This window comes from Schistocerca americana, chromosome 6, assembly GCF_021461395.2.
Source record: "Schistocerca americana isolate TAMUIC-IGC-003095 chromosome 6, iqSchAmer2.1, whole genome shotgun sequence".
Classification (NCBI taxonomy): Eukaryota; Metazoa; Arthropoda; class Insecta; order Orthoptera; family Acrididae; genus Schistocerca; species Schistocerca americana.
Genome location: NC_060124.1, coordinates 372204293 through 372219260, shown reverse-complemented (window position 1 = coordinate 372219260; position 14968 = coordinate 372204293). Strand labels below are relative to the sequence as shown.

Sequence of the window (14968 nt, the reverse complement as noted above, 5' to 3'; positions counted from 1 at the left end):
TGAAGACATGAACAGCAGAACGTTATATTTAAGTAATACCCTATATTTTTTATTCGGTTATCCGCTTTTTCCCCTCGATGCCTATTCAAAACCATATGACAGTGTATAAATCCCGTAAACATAGCGTTATTAAAAACAGAACACCGGAGTGACTCTTCTATACTGGATCACAATGTAGGTGCCCGGTATAACGTAACCCGCCCATTTGATGGGGTTGCAGCAAACAAACGTAACATCAGCGAAGAAATCGTGTTTGGCGGGGATTTGATGCTGTGTCCATCGACAGAAATGTACACGATTTGGAACTCATTTCCGCTCAATTGCTGCTTAAGTGTGCTCGGTTAGGAAGGCGAGTGTTCATCAGAGACAGGGTATCAACAGGAGTGTGCCAGGGAAATGCGATAGGACCGTTGTTGTTCTCTGTATATATCATTGATTTAGGGGACAGGGTGGGCAGCAATCTGCAGTTGTTTGCTGATGATGTTGTGGTGTACGGTAAGGTGTCAAACTTGTGTGACTGTAGGAACATACAAGACGACTTAGATAAAATTTATAGCTGGTGTGATGAACGGCATCTAGCTCTAAATGTGGAAAAATTTAAGTTAATGCTCATGAGTAGGAAGAACAAACCCGTAATGTTCGGATACAGTATTACTAGTGTCCTGCTTGACACAGTCAAGTTTTTTGACTATCTGGGAGTAACGGTGTAAAGCAATATGAAGTGGGATGAGCACGTGGGAACTGTGGTAGGGTAGGCAAATGGTCAACTTCGGTTAATTGGCAGAATTTTATGGAAGAGTGGATCACCTGTAATGGAGACCGCATATAGAACGCTGGTGCGATCTATGTTTGAGTACTGCTCGAGTGTTTGGGATCCGTACCAGGCCGGACTGAAGGAAGACATCGAAGCAATTCAGAAACGGGCTGCTAGATTTGTTAGCGGTAGGTCCGAACGACAACTAATTGTTACGGAGATGTTTCGGGAACTCGAATGGAAATCCCTGGAGGGAAGGCGACGTTCTTTTCGGGAAACGCTGTTGAGAAAATTGAAGCTGACTGCCACACGATTCTGCTACCACCAACATACATTGCGCGTAAGGACCGCGATGATAGGATACGAGAAATTAGGGCTCTTACGGAGGCATATAGATAGTCGTTTTTCCCTCGCTCTACTTGCGAGTGGAAGAGGAAAGGAACTGACTAGCAGCGGAAAAGGGTACTTTCCGCTACGCACCGTGCGGTCGCTTGCTGAGTATCCATGTAGATGTAGACGTAGATGTAGAACTGGTGACGTTTAGAATGCTATGTATACTGGTTTTCGCAATGTCAGTCTCCTGTTTAAGATGCCGCGCGTTCATGTGTGGATTCCATACAACAGAAGCGACAACGGTAACTTCGGTGTCTTTTTCTGTGTGTGTTCTGAGACGATTGCGCAGCCTTGGGTTGAAACTTCCAGTTTCCTCAAGCTTCGTCGTGATGATGCGGATATCGCTCTCTGTAGAATTCCTCTGACTGAGTGACTCCGCGCCAGGCAACGGCCTTGCCGCAGTGGATACACCGGTTCCCGTGAGATCACCGAAGTTAAGCGCTGTCGGGAGTGGTCGGCACTTGGATGGGTGACCATCCGGGCCGCCATGCGCTGTTGCCATTATTCGGGGTGCACTCAGCCTCGTGATGCCAATTGAGGAGCTACTCGACCGAATAGAAGCGGCTTTGGTCAAGAATACCATCATAAAGACCGGCAGAGCGGTGTGCTGACGCCACGCCCTTCCTATCCGCATCCTCCTCTGAGGATGACACGGCGGTCGGATGGTCCCGATGGGCCACTTGTGGCCTGTAGACGGAGTGGTGAGTGACTCTGTGCCACCTTCAATCACAGTAAAAGTAAAGTAACGGTGATCCAGTTTTTAATCAAGTACTGCCTTTACTGTGCATATGTATCGTTTAAATGTACTAGAGTTTAGCACTACATGCACCTGTATTGTAAATAAGAAAACATTACTACAGTTATTGTTCTGATAAGCTGCATTCTCTATAAATGTGTAGCATGTCTACTATCTCTTATTTGGTCTACGTTATACTCACACACGTGTTTAAGTGAAGACGGTTGACTGAAGGATCAGGATGCATTTTCCTTGTGTTTCCGCTTGTGTACTGTCACTCCAGCAAGTGGACAAGTTATGTTACCCTGCGCTGTATGCTAGTCCAGGAGAGTCGAAGTCAGTTTTTTGTTACGTTTATGATAACGGTTGTGTGCACTTGCGTATGATCATTACGGACAAGGTCACAACAAAGCCAATCTCTCCTTAGTAGCAAACAAATTTTGGCTTGATACATTTTTTATATTTTGCTTCTGGACAAAGAGTTATTTGGGCTGGTCAGGATAAAGGGACATTAAGTATAGTTTGGGATAGAGTAAGGGATGATGGTAATGGACGAATTTAAAGCAAAAGAGGGGCAAAGTTAAAAATGTCTCTTAGTAGGAAACTTGTTTAGTACCTTGAATGGTAAAAGAGACATTCGAGTAGAATACTCTTAAAACAACCCAACTTAAAACGTCTCAGCTACAATGGTTCAAGAAAAACCCAAGTTGAAAACCAGAATGGATAGGACCAATTTAATTTAATATGAGATTGACAGTGAGCTTGTAATGAAGATGGACATTCGCGCTCATTTAAATGAGGAATATAATCCACTATGGCAGACTGTTACTAGAAGATCATTTGTATTGTGACTACTTGAACATAACCACTAAAAGGTTTTAAAGCTTTGCTTGTATTTATGTCTTATTTACCTATGAAAGATTGAATAATTTGTCAATTATTCTATGGACTTCACCTATTGACAAAGGAAAAGCTAGCAACTGCCATTTTTCCCTTATAACTAAATTTTTTGCAACAAAATTTAATCATTATGCTGTATTTAAAAATTAGTTTTTTATTTCATTGTTCGTAAAATTTTCTCAGAAGAAGTCGGTAGTGTCTTCGCATTGATATCAGCAGAAGCAGACGAATAACTAATGTATTTGAGTTAGATTTATTAACATTCTCTGCCTGCAGCAACAAAAAATTAATAATACAGATATAGGTAATGTCATAATAATGAATGAAATGTTTTTTACATTATACAACAATAGTGTTAGATATTCAGTAACTCAAGTCATTTCTAGACACTCACCATATTCAGGATACAGGATGTTTACAGAGTACTGTCTCCCTGTTAATGAAAATGGAAAACATAGTAAATATTCAGAGAAGTACTGATTCTTTCTGTCCGTATACCTTATCCTCTCACCCCTACTCATATGTTCCTTCCACCTCAATCGTGTCACTTCTGCCTCTCCTTGTTTTCCACCTGTTCACTAACACTCTACACCTTCAGCCTAACCCACCCATGTACATCTCCCTCCTCCCATTTCTTTCTCCCTCTCATTCTCTCTATCCCCTCCTCTATCGATTTCAATCTGTCCTCAGCCATGATTATCAGCTTGTGTAGCCCTGGCAATATATTTCAACAAAGCAGGCACATACTTCACCCATTACACATCTGTCATTTGAAAATCATTTACTTGCCCGTGAAGTACAGGTTGCCTTAAAAGGCAGATTGATAAATCAGACTGATACTACACCAACACAACAACTTTGCATGCAGGGCAGTCAAATGTCGGCGCCCAGAAAAAAAATCTTTTCTTGTCCCTGACACGTAGGCTACTCTGTAAACCCATTTGATCTGGCAGGCCAATACTGTTCCTATCCAATATGAGTGTCATGTAGGGGCTGAGGAAAACATGTTTTTATCCTATCTCCGCTCCCATTGGAGCTACGACATTAAACCACACACACACACACACACACACACACACACACACACACACACACACATTCTTCCTGAAATATAGTGCAAGTTCAGGTTATCATGCCTTCTCTTCCCTGCTACAGCAGTGCCTGTCAGTTATATGAAAAGAATTTTGATGGTTTACTTAGGCGAATTGAAATAACGCAAAGCTAATTTTTCTCTTCCGAGCGGATTTTACGTAGACAAAAATTTTGCATGTTCCTAATTACTACGAAATCAGGTTCACAGAACCATTCTGATTATTTAATGCCGAGCAATGTACTTAGGTGTCTCTAATTGCTCATGAGTATGCTGCCATCACGCGGCTCACGCTTGCGTAACAAGCAAGCCGTAAATTAATTACGATATGTAAGGCAACATAATAGTAGGTACTAGGTTTTGATGACGCATGGTTCTTCACGGACAGACGCAGTTAGAGCACTGAACATTTTAGCAGACTAGTGCCAGCAGCGCTGGTGGAGATGCGGAGCTGCGAGGAGGTGATGACGGCCGGCGCGGGAGGCGGCCATATATTTTCGCCGGAAACACGGCACTCTGCCCTCCCCGGCTCCGCTGCAATTCATGGCGCGCCGGCGACCAAATTAAAATACCGCGTCGCCGTGGCGACAGGTGGCGCCGGTTAATTCGCGCTGTTTAGCTGCAGGTGCGGCTCGCGAGGTGTGCGACGTACGGTGCGAGCCGGAGTCGCCGCAATTTGCAGTGAGGTGCGGGTGGCGTGCTACAAGGCACTGCTTTCAGCACACGGCGGCCGAGCGCGTACATTCTGCCCGTGGACACCTCTGTATGGCACGCTTTGGCCCCAGCACGCTACGCGTCGTCACCAGATTAGAATAGACGAGCCTGACGAGAGTGGAAAATAACTTTCGGTATGACGAAACACGGGCCCGAACAACGTTGGACCTGTCATGTTAGTAAGTCTAGTCACACTCCTTACTTAAGTTAAAACTTAATGAGTGTTAATAGCAGTGGTTACAACTGTAGATGCTACAGTTGTAACGGCTGCAGGCAAAGTAGTCAGTAGAACATCTTTCATCACGTAGTGGAGTATCCGATACATACACTACTGGCCATTAAAATTGCTACACCACGAAGACGACGTGCTACAGACGCGAAATTTAACCGACAGGAAGAAGATGCTGTGATATGCAAATGATTAGCTTTTTAGAGCATTCACACAAGGTTGGCGACGGTGACGACACCTACAACGTGCTGACATGAGGAAGGTTTCCAGCCGATTTCACATACACAAACAGCAGTTGACCGACGTTGCCTGGTGAAACGTTGTTGTGATGCCTCATGTAAGGAGGGAAAATGCGTATCATCACGTTTCCGACTTTGATAAAGGTCGGATTGTAGCCTGTCGCGATTGCGGTTTGGTGTATCGCGACATTGCTACTCGCGTTGGTCGAGATCCAATGACTGTTAGCAGAATATGCAATCGGTGGGTTCAGGAGGGTAATACGGAACGCCGTGCTGGATCCCAACGCCTCGTATCACTAGCAGTCGAGATGACAGGCATCTTATCCGCATGGCTGTAACGGATCTTGCAGCCACGTCTCGATCCATGAGTCAACAGATGGGGACGTTTGCAAGACAACCACCATCTGCAGGAACACTTCGACGACGTTTGCAGCAGCATGGACTATCAACTCGGAGACCATGGCTGCGGTTACCCTTGACGCTGCATCACAGACAGGAGCGCCTGCGTTGGTGCACTCAACGACAAACCTGGGTGCACGAATGGTAAAACATCATTTTTTCGGATGAATCCAGGTTCTGTTTATAGCATGATGATGGTCACATCCGTGTTTGGCGACATCGCGGTGAACGCACATTGGAAGCGTGTATTCATCATCGCCATACTGGCGTATCACCCGGCGTGATGCCCATTGGTTACACGTCTCGGTCACCTCTTCTTCGCACTGACGGCACTTTGAACAGTGGACGTTACATTTCAGATGTGTTACGACCCGTGGCTCTAGCCATCATTCGATGCCTGCGAAACTATACATTGCAGTAGGATAATGCACGACCGCATGTTGCATTTCCTGTACAGGCCTTTGTGGATACAGAAAATGTTCGACTGCCTGCCCTGGCCAGCTCATTCTCCATATCTCTCACCAATTGAAAACGTCTGTTCAATGGTGGCTGAGCAACTGGCTCGTCACAATACGCCAGTCACTACTCTTGATGAACTGTGGTATCGTGTTGAAGCTGCATGGGCAGCTGTACCTGTACACGGCATCCAACCTCTGTTTGACTCAATGCCCAGGCTTATCACGGTCGTTATTACGGCCAGAGGTGGTTGTTCTGGGTAGTGATTTCTCAGGATCTATGTACCCAAATTTAGTGAAAATGTAATCACAGGTCAGTTCTAGTATAATATATTTGTCCAATGAATTCCCACTTATCATCTGCATTTCTTCTTGGTGTAGCAATTTTAATGGCCAGTAGTGTAAAATAAAAGTAGCCTGAGAAAATATCAGTTCCCTTTAGCAGCTCCGCACCAGCAGAGTCGTTGGTCCTAGTCTTGGAAGAAGCGCTGAAAGGCTTCAACTCGTTGGCCTTTAATATCGGTCACAGTCTTTCGAAGTTTCTCCAGAGTCCCAAATTGATGTCCTTTTAAGACTTTTTCAACTTAGGGAATAGAAAAGAGTCACAAGGACTTAGATCAGGTGAACAGGGGGTCTGTGGAACGACAGGTGCGCCTTTTGAGGTCAAAAATTCCGTGGTGGATGTGACCATGTGACATGGGGCGTTGTTATGGTGCAGCATCCACTTCATTCCAATACGATATTGCAGTGCTGAGTTTTTCTGAATACGATGCACGCATGCATGGATGTCCAAAGGAACGTTGCATCGCTTTAAAAGTAACACAGGCACTACAGCATCGTATGTATATACCGACACTGGGCAAATGACTTACAAGTATGGCCAGTGCAGGAATATACATAATGGTTATACGAGCACAGGTTACAGACGCATGGATGACGACATATTGAAATTTCGCTGGCCGCGCTTCGTGCACGGATAGACAATTGGTGAAGCGGTCGCTAGGGATCAGTGGAAAATGCGGTTTCAAATCCAGGTTCGGCATACATTTGCACTGTCGTAATTCGATTCTAGAGCTGGTGGTTGTTCATATTCGAAATTGCGAGTACACTTAACGTGCTTATTTGTAATGTCCGGTCTCACTTAATTCACTCTCTTTCTGAGTCTTTGAAGGGCACCTTTGTAAAACACTTGGTTGGTATTATTAAACATCGGTCTGAGCACACAACAGCACGCACACGTTCGTCATTTTCGTCGGTTTTTGAAGTTTTAGGTCTTCCTGAGCGAGATTCATGTTCAACATGTTCTCGGTCTTCCAAAAATGATTTGTGACAGCGAGAAACTTGTGCCTTTGATAAGGAATGTTCCTCGTAGGCGTGTCACATACGCAGGTTCCCCAGGTTCAGCACTGAACTTTATGGCATAACGTTGTCCTAAATTCCGCTTTTCCATTTACGTAACACACAATAAAAACACAACCTCACTGTTAGCGTTCTCAAAACATACGTGATGGCTGTACGGAGCTTAAACTCTAACTGAGCATCTACAGGGGATGAAATCACTGGCCTACACAGGTAGAACAACACAGCGTTGTCAGATGGCTTGCAGAGTCGTTAGCCTTATCATTTTTCTCGCAGACATAATATTCTTATACATATTAAACAGAAAACATGAATTTAATATAACAAACAATGGAAAATCTAGGTAGGAATATCAATAATGTTATGAAAAGGATAGATTGCTATTCACTTTCCGGCCGCTGCTGAAAATGCTGGTCATGTGAGCGTGAGGTGTACTTGCTTGTATGAACGTTGTGTGTTTTCTCTTCTGAAGAAAGCTCTGACCGGAAGCTGAATGCCTAACAGTCTTTTCGTTGCGTTTGTCTGCAACCAACGTGTCATCTTGCCGATGAGTAGCAATCTTATCATTTTCATAATATTGTTGAATTTAACATAAAATTTACTATCCTTTAGAAAAAAATATTTCTATGTTTTCATTATATTTGAATATTGTAGTTACATCTGAAATAATACGTATTTACAGTTATTATTATTGTATTTAGTGTTCCTGTATTTGTCATGAAAGATAAAATTCTTTTTTATGTAAGCAACTGATCATATGTAGCTTTCTCTGGATGTAAAAAATCGACATTTAATTCCAGCATCTTTGAGCAACAATCATAGATGTTGCGTCGTTGGTCAGTTTGCTACGAAGTGTTGAATGGTTGAGTTTTCGGGTTGTGGCGCTAAAAATGGCCTGTTTTATACATGTTGAAACATGCTAATTTACGCTTGCGGGAAGACTAGTAATTTGTAATGTTTATTGCAAGTTACGTCAACACAGTTTTGCGTGCAGTATGTATATCATTTCGTCGTATATACTTTAAAATTAAAACCCGACTTCCTCTCACAAGAAGGACCATACAACTGGGTAATGAGCCTACTAACAATTCATCAACCTACAAACGGATATTGAAAGTTAAGTACAAATCATTAACTTTGTTTAGTTTTACCTGCACTCGCTCGTTGTAATACGCATGTATTAAACAAACGTAAGCAAAGTAAAATTTTGCAATGTTCGTAAAGTTTTAATACTACGACTGTTGTAGTCAACAGAGCAAGGCGGCGGGTTAGAGAGTCCAGTTATATACACTTCTTTTATCCCCATAAGATATTAGGGCAGGATGGGAGAAACGTGATGCATTGGAAATAAAAACTTCTTTTTATCTTGTCATTTTCTAAACCAGTTGATGCATTTCGCTCAGCAACGGCTGAGTGGAACTCGCTTGCCAATAGCGCTCGGCAGACCTGGACGGTCACCTATCCAAGTGCTGGACAAGCCCGGCAGCAGTTAACTTCGGCGCTCTGACGGGAAACCGGTGTTGCCGCTGCGGCAAAGTGTTGACTAAGACCAAATCGATAACTCATTATTAAATGCATGTATAACAGAATTAATTTTATTTATTCTTTTATTTACACACCAAGTTCCACAGTACCAAATTGAGGAGCAAATCTGCAGGGTCATGGAACGTGTCAGTACATGAAATCACAACGTAAAAGTAATAACAGATAAAAATAAAATGCTGATGAACCAAAAAAAAAAAATCAAGCCATAAGTTTAAGTAAACGCAATCAACAATATAGCATAAGAATCAGCTTAATTATTCAAGGAACTCCTCAACAGAATAGAAGGAGTGACCCATGAGGTAATTCTTCAATTTCGATTTGAAAGCTCGTGGATTACTGTTAAGATTTTTGAATTCTTGTGGTAGGTTATTGAAAGTGGTTTGAGCAGTATACTGTATACCTTTCTGCACAAGAGTTAACGAAGTCCGATCCAAATGAAGGTTGGATTTCTGCCGAGTGTTAACTGAGTGAAAGCTGCTTATTCTTGTTAACGAGAAACGACAGTAAAGAATATATATATATATATATATATATATATATATATATATATATATATATGTTGAGAGGCCAATGTGACATTACCCACACTAGAGAACAGGGGTCGACAAGAGGTTCGCAAACTTACATCACTTATTGCCCGAATCGCCCGTTTCTGAGCCAAAAATATCCTTTTAGAATGGGAACAGTTACCCCAAAATACAATACCATGCGACATACGCGAATGAAAATAAGAAAACTGGACTTATTTTCGTGTCGAACGATTACTTACTTCAGATACCGTTCGAATAGTAAAAATGGCGCCATTAAGTCTTTGAGCAAATCCTGAACGTGTGCTTTCCACGACAGTTTACTATCTGTCTGAACACCCAGAAATTTGAACTGTCCAGTTTCACTAATCATGCACATTCTGTAAAATTAAAACGTCGGGTTTTGTTGAATTGTTGTTAGAAATTTAAAAACTGATTTAGCATTAGTTTATTTTCTACAGGCAATGAACTCATGTCATGAACTGTGCTGTTTGAAACCGAACCAACGTCGCACACATCATCCTTTACTACCTAGCTACCATCATCAGCAAACAGAAAAATTTCAGAATTACCCGTAGTACTAGAGGGCATATCATTTATATAAATAATCTTCATATGCTTCTGCATCTGGAGACAACATTTGATTCTTATTTTTTGTAACGCATTTAGTCAGCCAATGAACTCTGGGGTAACATCGCATCACGATGGCAGGGAGCCTAGTATGACACCACACTATTATATGTTTTTTTTTTACTGTGATTGGATTTTTATGAATACACAGGATGTCAAAAAGTCCCGCTGTCGTTCTAAAAAATCATAACTGGAAACGATTAGATATAAACAGTAGTGCTTCATTGTAAAACGTGTAGCAGGCCTCAGAGATCTTTCCCTTGGTCCTTTGCTGCGAATTTGACTTGGAGTAATGGCGTCAGACCTGGACACAGCACAATTTGTAATTTGGTGTGAAGAGTCCAAATCCGCGACAACGGTACCGCAAGATTATCGACTCCAGTATGCAAGGGTACCACCGGCAGAAATAAGTAAATGACTTTCAAGAGGCAGGCACTATCATAGACTGCCCTCGAAGTGTACACCCCCTGTGTTTGAAGCATGTTGACAGGTCGAAGGTTGCAATTCGGCGTCCCCAGAAATCAGTTCATCTTGCATCACGGGGATTGCAGGAAGCAAGATCAGCTGCCCATAAACTGCTACATAAGCGGTTACGCCGTTCTGCATATAAAGTGTAAACCGTCCAACCGTTGCAGCCAGACGTTCGTGCTCAGCAGAATGCATTCGTGGGTTCCGTGCTGGCCCCCATATATGCAGACAATGAGTACTGTACCTGAACAAATGCATGTTTTCAGATGAAGCAGCGTTCCACATTTTTGGGCATATGAGTTGCCCCTACATTAGGATAAGGGATACCGAAAACCCACAAAACATGCGTGAAGACATCCGTGATAGCCCGAAGATTAATTTTTGATATAGCCAAATTTACGACAGGTTGACAAGTCCATTTTCTTTCGCACTGAAAACCACAATGAGAAATGTTTATTTCGACGTAATAGAACATTTCTGCTACAAAACAGATCGGATACCTTGTAACCTCCCCACAAAAATTAAAATAAATGTTATGGGTATGATTCTAATTTAGTGCAACCTCAAGACAAAATTCTTCCCCTTAAAATTCGTTCTCATTTAATGTAAGCTCAAAACAGAAAAATTCCTAAACCTCTCAACAGTAAAAAATTATAATTATGTCGTTCACATTCAGTGTAACGTCCCAATAAAAAAATAAATTCAGTAACCTGGTAATAAAACAATGTAACTAACCTCTCAATTAAATTGTCGCTCACTTATGACTTTTCAATAATTCACTGTGAATTTAACCTGGTAAATTCTGGACGACAGCAGTGCTGCGTCATGGCCCTGAAAGATCATTCTGAATAAAAAAAGCAAAAATTCTTACCTCAATGAAGTCACCGGATATATCTGCTCTTACAATAAATTTTCCCAGCACAGCTCTGTGCAATGCTGGCCGACCTATCTGTCATTTATGAGAGGAAGCAACTGATTTTTCTATTGCAATAATCGGGATGATCATGGATGGGAGAAATTAGTAAATTCTTTAAATTGAAATGAATGGTTGTTAAAAGTTACTTTTTATGAGGAAGATTATTATTACGAGAGTTTTAAAACATTTACATGCGACTTGAGATAACATTAATACATATGCGCGAGGCTGCTTTTTACCTTTTACAATAATATTCAGGCTCCGGCATCGCTGCACCGCGACCGGGCCAGCCAACACGATACACCAGACCAGACCAGAGCAGACTCCAGCCTAGCAACAACTTACTGCTACAGCTTCACAGTTCCTACTGCAGTCAACACTGCTCTCTGGTCAGAGACCTTGCATATCGCAGGCAGCGCATGAGCAATACATCGAAATTACATCTGCTCAGACCTCTTACAACCTGAAGGCGTTCATCATCTTCCAGCATGATGGTGAACCCCCACATTGGAGTTTGAACGCACGGGATGTGCTGACTGACACGTTTAGTGAGAGATAGATGGGTTGTGACGGTCTCATCGCATGGTCTCTTTCTTATCAGATGTCACAACATTAAAGTTTTCTTTGTGAGGGGGTTACGTTACGGATCGTGTGTACACAACATCATTCAAAGAGATCGCTACCCCTCCTGTACGAATCAACCGAATAATCAAAACTTTTGATGCTGCAAAGATGACCCGTACATGAGCTAAGTTCAAATATCGCCTTATGCGAAGGGAGCACACAGTGAAATTACGACACAAAAAAAACTTTGATAGCTGCTGAACGTTTTATAACAAACCACGGTCCCCTATCTCTAAAAGTTTCCAAATTACGATTTTCTGAAATGATAGCGGGGCTTTATGGACATCATGTAGCAACATACGCAGGAACACAAATAGAAAAATGAAACAGTCCATAATTTGGACGGCTACAACATTCAAAAAGATGTTGGGAACTAAAGAAGAGAAACAGAAGACTGAAGAAAATACGAAGGGCGGGAAGCAACAAAAAATTACGAAGAAGAAAGCCTGCTAAGGCAAAAGGTAATAGAAAACTTGCATTTTCATCATCTGAATCTGAATTAGAGGTACTATTGTGTAATTAGTATGAAGACAATGAACTAGATGATGTGGGTGATGATTCGAAAAATAAGTTTATTCAGGGTGTAATGAATTTGAAAAAAGACGAGGAAGTTTGGTGTAGAAGCATATCTTGTTCCTACTTGAAACAGCATCGCTATTAAATACTGAAGGGTCCATGCCGACTTCTCCCCAAGCGAGCAATGTAGCTAGAGCAAACATATGGATCTTCTCGTGGGAGTCAAGTATCCTTTAGCGATGGACCACAGCCAGTTTAATTTATTTCTCGAACCCTCAGAATGACGTTTAACCACAGAAATAGCATAGCTATTAAACACTAAAGGGTCCATGACGACTTCTCCCCAAGCGAGTAATGTAGCTAGAGCAAACATATGGATCTTCTCGTGGGAGTCAAGTATCGTTTAGCGATGGACCACAGCCAGTTTACTGTATCACTCGAACGCCCAGAATGAAGGTTTAACACAGAAATAGCGTCACTATTAAATACTAAAGGATCCATGCTGACTTCTCCCCAAGCGAGCAATGCAGCTACAGTAAACCTATGGATCCACTCGTGGGAGTCAAGTATCGTTTACCGATGCGATACAGCCAGTTTACCGTATCCATAGAACTAGGAGAATGACGATTTAACACAGAAATAGCAACGCTAATTCAGGGTGGGCAAGTAAATCGGCCGTACCCTTTCTAAGGAACAAAAGAGAGATTTGAACAGAGGTCTTCCTGAATACGTCCAATGTCTTACCACTGTGCCACGTCCCACGTCGCTAGTAATGAATTGTTGTATTCCATGCACGCGTTGACCAAAGGAATAATGGCTATCTACACCTGCTATGGTGATGTCTCTTATGTTTTTACCATGATACCTTCGCAAGATATACAGGCTGTTACAAGAACATTCATCCGATTTCGCAAAACTGCATCTCCAAATTGAATGAAGACAGAAAATAAATTACTTCATTTTGATTACTAGTCAAAAAGTTACGCTGAGTACGCACGAGACAGTATACCATTCTCAGAGAGCTTTTCCGAATAATACGTGTCGTGCAAACAGCCACAATCTGGCGACTGCCGGAAGCTGCTCGCTGTAGCTGTCGGTCAAGAACAACTAAAGTGGCATTGTCGGGAGAGCTGAGAGTACTCGGAGAGTTCGGAGTGGCCATATTGCGTTCAGGATTTGTGCTTGATGTCGCAATCTTTCTTTCGTTTCCTTTTTCTTTTTGACTCATCAGTCTCCTAACTGGTTTGATGCGGCTCGCCACGAATCCCTCTACTGTGCCAAACTCTTCATCTCCGAGTAGCACTTCCAACTTACGTCTTCAGTTATTAGTCGGGTGTATTCCAATCTCTCAATCTCTGTCTTCCTCTACAGTTTTTTCCCTCTACAGCACCGTCTTGTACCATGGAAGTCATCCCCTGATTTCTTAACACATGTGCTATCATCCTCTCTCTTCTCCTTTTCAGTGTTTTCCACATATTTCTTTCCTCCCCGATTCTGTGCAGAACCTCCTCATTCCTTATTTTATCAGTCAATATACCGTTCAACATTCGTCTGTGGCACCACATCTCGAATGCTTCGGTTCTCTTCTATTCCGTTTTTCCCACAATCCATCATTTATCATCCCATACTGTGCCCTAAACGTACGTTCTCAAAAATTTCTTCCTCAAATTAATGCCTATGTTTGGCACTATTAGACTTCTCTTGGCCAGATATGTCCTTTTTCCAGTGCCAGTCTGCTTTTGATGTCCTCCTTGCTCCGTCCACCACCGGTTATTTTGCTATATAGGTAATAGAATTCCTTAACTTCATCTACTTCGTGATCATCAATACCGATGTTAAGTTTCTCGCAGTTCTCATTTCTGATACTTCTCATTACTGTTGTCTTTCTTCGATTTACTCAAAGTACACATTCTGCACTCATTAGACTGTTCATTTAATTCACCAGATCCTGTAATTTTTCGCTGAGGATGGCAATGCCATCAGCGAATCTTATCATTGATATCCCTTCAATTTTAATTTTAATTCCACTCATGAACCTTTCTTTTATTTTCATCATTGCTTCTTCGATGTACAGATTGAACAGTAGAGGTAAAAGACTACATCCCTACCATGCACCCTTTTTAATCCGAGCACTTCGTTCTTGGTCGTACATTCTTATTATTCACCCTTGGCTCTTGTTCATATTGTATATTATCCTTCTCTCCCTATCCCTTATCCCCATTCTTCCCAAAATTTCAAACATCTTGCACCATTTTACATCGTCGAACGTTTCCTCCACATCGACAAATCCTATGAATGTGTCTTGATTTTTGTTTAGTCTCGCTTCCATTATCAACCACGACGTCAGAATTGCCTCTCTGGTGCTTTTACCTTTCCTAAAGCCAAACTGATCATCATATAACACTTTCTACATTTTCTTTTCCATTCTTCTGTATATTATTCTCGTCGGCAATTTGGATTAATGAATTGTTAAT

General features: G+C 42.0%; 1 protein-coding gene and 1 pseudogene across 1 annotated transcript in view; one reads left to right on the top strand and one right to left on the bottom strand.

The window, feature by feature from the left end:
* Positions 1 to 14968, bottom strand: part of LOC124619722 — a 190367-nt gene that overhangs the window by 37033 nt on the left and 138366 nt on the right. The gene's annotated exons all lie outside the window — the stretch shown is intronic.
* On the top strand, positions 1531 to 1648 carry LOC124620548 (annotated as a pseudogene).